The sequence below is a fragment of the Pleurodeles waltl genome, chromosome 3_1 (genome assembly GCF_031143425.1).
Source record: "Pleurodeles waltl isolate 20211129_DDA chromosome 3_1, aPleWal1.hap1.20221129, whole genome shotgun sequence".
Lineage (NCBI taxonomy): Eukaryota > Metazoa > Chordata > Amphibia > Caudata > Salamandridae > Pleurodeles > Pleurodeles waltl.
In genome coordinates this window covers 366,908,380-366,914,856 of record NC_090440.1, presented here as the reverse complement: position 1 = coordinate 366,914,856, position 6,477 = coordinate 366,908,380, and positions in this window count along the sequence as shown.

Genomic DNA, 6,477 nt, shown 5'->3' with positions numbered 1-6,477 from the left:
AATGGATTAAGTCCACATCTATGACTGAAGGCGAATGTTTGATTTGTTCAGCATTCTGTCCATCACCTGTTCTTTCAGCATCCCTTTTTCACTGGTCACATTGAAGCATCCCTCTCTCTGCACCCAGGGGGGAGTCAGGGGGAAGGGGGTCATAAAAGGCTGATGTGCTACACATAGAATGAGGGAATGGCCCAAAGCCAGGGTGGAAGGTCCACAACTCTTTATTTTGCCCAAATATGAAATACCTTGTGTCCAGTGGCTTTGAACCCCCGGAGATAGGTGGTTTGGTGAAGATTAGGGGCAACCTTCCTAACTGGGACAAACTTACTCTCTGCCCCCGAAGGGCAAAGTAACTCTTCTGCCCCCACTGGGGTAGGGTTATGGCTGAATGCCAGCAAAACCTCATACATCCTTTTGTTTTGTTTGTTCCCCCAGGAGGAAAGGCAGAAAGACAGATGCAACTGTTCTAGGATGGGGCACTGTGTGATGCCTGGATGAGCCGCCACTACCCCCACTTTCATTTGGGGCCCATTTGTCCATAGTGTCTAGTGGCCTTTCTTTCCACCAATAGTAGATTTTGGATAAACACCCCCGACACACCCACTGACGGGCAGAAAGACTGATGCATCCATTCAGGGAGGGGGACACAACACAAATCTGGGTGAGCTGCCCCATTTTCCCCTTTTTTTCCCTAGTGCTAGTGAACTTTCTGTTCCCATAGGGGTAGAAAGTCTGTTACACCTATTTAAGGATGGCGTCTTGACCTAATTCCTAAGAGAGCTGCTCTCACTATTTTTTATGGGCCACATACAATATTCCTTGCTGTTTAAAGGGGTTTCTACCTCCTCCCATCTCCTGGGAGGCAGATTCGGGGGTAATCCCCTCAAATCCACCCCTGAGGAAGCAGAAAGACTGTTGGTTTGTTTGGAGTCGGGGGCTTGGCCTCATGCCATGGAGGGCCACCCCAAATCTTATTTACGTGGGGGCATACATTTTATTCTTTGGTGTCTAGTAGTCTTTCTGCCCTCCCCCTCAGGCAGTGATTGGGGGTAATATCCCCATATTTACGTGAGGGTAAAGACTGTTTTGATCATTTTTGGGAGTTAGGGCTCATCCAGATGCCTCCAAGGGCTGCTCCTATCCGTTTTGTGTGCTAAAATACCTCCTTGGCATCTAGTGGGGTTCGTGTCCCTACTGAGGGCAGATTGGAGATAAAGACTTCCTACCAGTTGGGGCTGAAAGACTTTTGTACCTGAGGGAGAGGGAGCACTAGCCTATTGCTAAGGTGCAGACCACCCTTTTTATTAGTGCATACATTTCTCTGGTATCTAGTGGACCTTCTCCCCAAGGGACAGATTGGGCAGTACAAAAACTATATATTCGCCCACAGGGGGCAGAAAGACTGGTGACATTTTATAGGGTTGGGGCTCAGTCTGATGTGTAGGAGGGCCACCTCCACCCCTCACCTTTTACCAAACAATACTTTTCCCAGGACTCTAGTGAGCTTTCTGCCCCACCTGGGAGATGGAGGCAGATTGGAAGTAAACACCTCCAATCTGCCCCCTGGGGTGAGAGCTCGGCCTGATGTCTAAGTGGTATGCCTCTACCCCTTTTTATAGTAAAAAACAAATATCTCTGGTGTTTAGAGAGTGACGCAGATTGGAAGTAAAGACTTCCTGCTGTCACCCACGGAGGGGAGGGGGGCAGAAAAAATACATATTGCTTGAGGAGAAGGGAACACTAGCCTATTGCCATTGAGGGAGGTTCCTCTCTCAAATAATTAATCCATGTCGTTCAATGGGCTTTCTGGCCCTCCAGGGGCATATTGGAGGTAAAACATTCCTGTTTGGCCTCTGGAGGGGTGGGAAGAAAGACTTCTGTGATGGGTGGCAGAGGGGAGAGTTAGTGTACTTTAAGGGGGGCACCCCCCTCAAACAAAGTAATTCCTCTCTCTAGTGGCCCGGGGGGTGCAGACTGTAGGTAAAACCTCTCTATCTGCTTCTGAGAGGGCAGAAAGACTTGTGGCCAGAGGGAAGTGGGGAAAGGGGAGGGAGAGAGCTAGCCCATTGCCAGGAGCTGCTCTTCCCTCAAAAATGTAATCCCTGGTGTCTAGTGGGTTGACTGGGCTTTCTGCTCCCCAGGGGGCAGACTGTAGGTAAAAGACCCCTATCTGCCGCTGAGGGCTTGACGGAAAGACTTTTGTGCCGGAGGCAAGGTTGGGAGAACTGACCCACTGCAAAAGGTGGTAGTCCCCCCCTCCCCTCAAAAAAGTAATTCCTGGTGTCTAGTGGGTTTCAGCACCCCTTAGGGGTGGATTAGAGGAGAAAAACCCTGGGGGGGTGGAGCCGAAATACTTTTGTGGCCTAAAGTGTGAGGAGCACTAGCCCATTGCCAGAGCGACACTCCCCTCAATAAATGTAATCCTTGGTATGGTGGACTTTCTGCCCTCCCTGGGGCAGATTGAAGGTACATAGACGCTTTTGACCAGGAAAGCATTAGCTCAATGACATGGAAACGCTCCTCCCCTCAAAAACTACTCCTTAGTATCTAGTGAGTGGATCCCTGCATGGGGATCACCCTCCTGCTGCAACCCCAAGCAAGGATCCAGTTAGGAGGGACACCATTGGAAAGAAGAAATTCTCCCCTTTTCCAATGGCATCTCCCCCATGAAATTCGGGGCAGGGGGGCTGTGAAATGCCCCCAAGGACGACACAGTGGAAGTGACATAAGACAGTTGCTGAATGTCATTTCAGAAGGAAAAAACAGCCTCGGGCTGCTGGAGAACCTCTTCTGCAGCAGCCAGAAATGAAAAAAATGAATCCCTCTGCGAGCGAGCACCAGATGTTCCTTCAAAGCCCTCTGAAGTATCTGCCAATGGCTGACAGATGCACTGGGGAGAAGGTGTGGGTGTTGGCCGCTGGTTAAATTTCAACATCTTAGTTGACAACCTCACCAATATGGCTGATTTGTCTTGCTCCCTCCAAAAATGTTCACCAATGGACTGTAATCTGTCTTTAAAACAAATGCTTTGCCCATTAGATTCTTGAAATTAGCTTATTTCCCAAATACAAACCAACATTTTTTGTGTAATGGAGTGGCTTCTCTCCATATTACAAAAACCTTGATGCAGATCCAATAGTATATTTCTCGAAACGTTGATGCAGATGAAATAGTGTATTTCTTGTCTCCTATCCCTTGAGTTGCTACTGCTCTTGCTACACATTAAGTCAGATCCAGTCATATAGGTACAAATAATTTCAATGCCAGAGCAAATGCAATCTCTTTTTTTATTCTTTCAGAACTTTAACATTCATGATACCACACAAGCGGCATCCCCTTCTTAAGAGGTCTAAAACACTTTGTGCAAAAGCTGTCAAAACTAGGTCAGTCATCTTGAGGAACCATACTAGATGCTCCTTATTCTGTTGTGAAGGTGCCTTCACAACACCTGTCACTAAACGCAGCTTTAATTCTACAGTTTCTGCTGACGGTACATGCCAAAAATATTCCACTACCACCCCAAAAACACACGCAGCTTTATTGTCATACCAATTTTCCTCAACATTTTCAAGGCTTTCCACCATTTTGTCATATTTATCTTCAATCCTCTCACACACCAGGTTGTCATTCTTTCTTGAGCCTCTTGAACTAATGTGGCACATGACTCTGAAACAAAGTGGCAGCCGAAGCAAAACCAAATGGCATTTGATAAATCTCAAAAGGTGAAAGCACCATCAGGAGTTGTTCGAATTATATGAAGTTTTTCTACCACTACATGATGGTATACCTTGCTTACACCAATTTAGTGATTTAACTGGCACCCCGGCACTCCAAACAACTGTTCTACACTTAGGCAAACATGACTCCTCACTCGTCTACTGGGTCAATATCAATAACCCTGAAAGATCTTAGCAATACTGTACAACAAATATTTTACTTTTTGTTTCACTGGGATTGCTCCTTCCTTGAGTTTGATGTCATGCTGAAATCTTCACAACTTCCATACTTTCCCTCTGAACACATACGTTAATTCATCAACCCACGTGATTCCTTCTACCAGTGAGATACACAACTTTTCACCCAGTCTTATTATGATCTTGAATACATCTTAATGGGTTAGGTTTAAACTATTAAATCCTTTCTTCACCACGTACCCCTTACCTTTAACCTTCCTTCTCTTAAAGCACAATTAATGCCAAACATATCCAGTCACCTTAAGGGCGAATTGTGGCTGTGTAATACAATGGTGCGCACTTCCAAGAATTCCTTGCTTGTATGTAAGTACGAGACAGTCAATGATATTGAAACCTGAGCATATGAGTTACAAGGAGTGCCAGGGTGGCTCCACACCCAGCCACAGGGTGTGTAGGTTGTGAGCCAGCTGGTCCACAATGGATAAATACAGTTGAGAGAACCACGGCACATCCAGTTATTCCAAATATTGTCCTTTATTCTTCTTTAGTTATCCATTGAATAAAACATCTGCTACAATGTTCCATGTACAAACAGCCGACGCGTGTTTCGTCGTAACAACGACTTTTTCAAGGCTTGTTGATATAGTATACATTATTCAAACTGTGCCAAATCATGTCCATATTGTGGTATTCAAAGTGGAAATTCTTTTCCCATATGGGGGTATGTTGTGTTGAATTCTGGGGTACACCTTGGGACTATATCAAAGGTCGTACCTGGACCATGGTAAGTCCAACCGTAGAGTCGTCCGTGTGAGCTCGTAAATCACTTCGAGTACGTATCAAATACGTATATATATATATATCCAGTCACCTTAATTCTACTGCCATCCTATGTACTTAAAATTTATATCAGCTAGTCACAAACATTTTGTTCCCCAATTTGTTTTAAACTTCTTTCCATTTTAATCATGATCCAGGCGCTTGAAACCATTAGTAGTTTTACTGTTTTGTCACGAAGAGCTACCCACTCATACAGATTCTCCACAACTCCTTCATATCCCTTTGTCCCATGATGCTCCTCTTTCACCTTCACCATTTTCCGTGCTTCATCCCCTGCCTCTCTCTCATTCATCCTCAACCATACAATTTACAGTCATGCTTTTCTCTCCTCTACAAACTCTGCTAAAATGTTATTTTTGCCACATTTCTTTTACATTCTTTACCCAGTGCAGGATAATCCTTTGCCATAGATAAGTGAAACCAAGATCCACATCTTTAACATGTTATTTTGGATTTTACTTCTTGCTACACCTTTGGTGCCATAACTGTCAATTTGCATATTTTTACCTCTCCCTCCTTTACTTGACTCACTACCCACTAAACGTCCAGATATAAAATTGTTCAGTATACTGTGTTCTTTGGCATTCTCATTGTTAATCTGATGTTTTTATGCTTCTTGTTCTATTAACTTTTTAAAATTAGTTCTTTGTAGGTCCTTTGCACCTTTTTCATGTTATCTTGGGTTGCTAGTCGATCAGTAATTAATTGTGCTTTAAACGTTACCAGATATTGGAGTGGCACGCGCTTAGTGCAATTCTGATTTCTGCATACCTGCATTACCCACATGTCATTCATTGCAAACTCGACCCCAGCCCTGCCCAGGCTAGGCAAATCAGAGGTCCTGAGCATTGAAAGCCAATGCTAGATAAAACAAAGTGCCACGAGTGACTTTTCTACGGAAAGATTCCTGATCCAATTCTGATACCTTAGTCCTTCTAGCAGCATTATCTCCTAGGGTTGTTTCGTGCTCCAGTGGCAGCTGCTGCAAATCTCAAGGGTAGGGGCAGGCAAAGAGGCAGGGGGAGTGGGGAAGGGTGTGAGGGAAATAAAATAATAATAATAAAAAAACGTACCTGTTTCTGCTGCCGCCGCCTGCTGCCTCCATCCTCTTCACTCGATGGTGTTGGTATCCCAGCGGTCCCTGGGACACCAGCACACGCTCTCCACACAATCCTGATGCTGCTCTCATGCTATACTTAGCATGAGAACAGCATCAAAATTTGACTGAGTGGCTTGGTCTGTGCACTGGGGTCTGTGCAGTTTCTCCAGCCCGGCTGTATTGTACAGTCGGATTGGAGAAACCTAAGTGCGCATGTCAGTTTGGCTGGCCACAGAAGGCTGGCCAAACTGACATGCGCACTTAGTGCACTGACTCCACTCCTACTCCTTCTCCTTCTCCTTCTCCTCCTCCTCCCCCCCTCCCATGGACCCGCCCTGCCCCTCCCTGCACATGCTGGCTGAGCCAGCAGCTAAAAAATAAAATGATATTAAAATACTGTTTTATTATTCAGCTGCTGGCTAAGCCGGTGGGGTGAGGCTCCTTCACCTTTGTGAAGGAGCCGCCCAATGCACTCTCCAGCAATCCCTTTTAGTGGTGAGAATACAGTTAAATGTACTTATTCAGTAGAAACCTCATGAGAAGTCTGGCACCATAGAAACCGAGATGGAGGCAGTTTCCTGACTTTCAGAAGCTGTCTCAGGCTATAGATGCAAATTCGTTTTT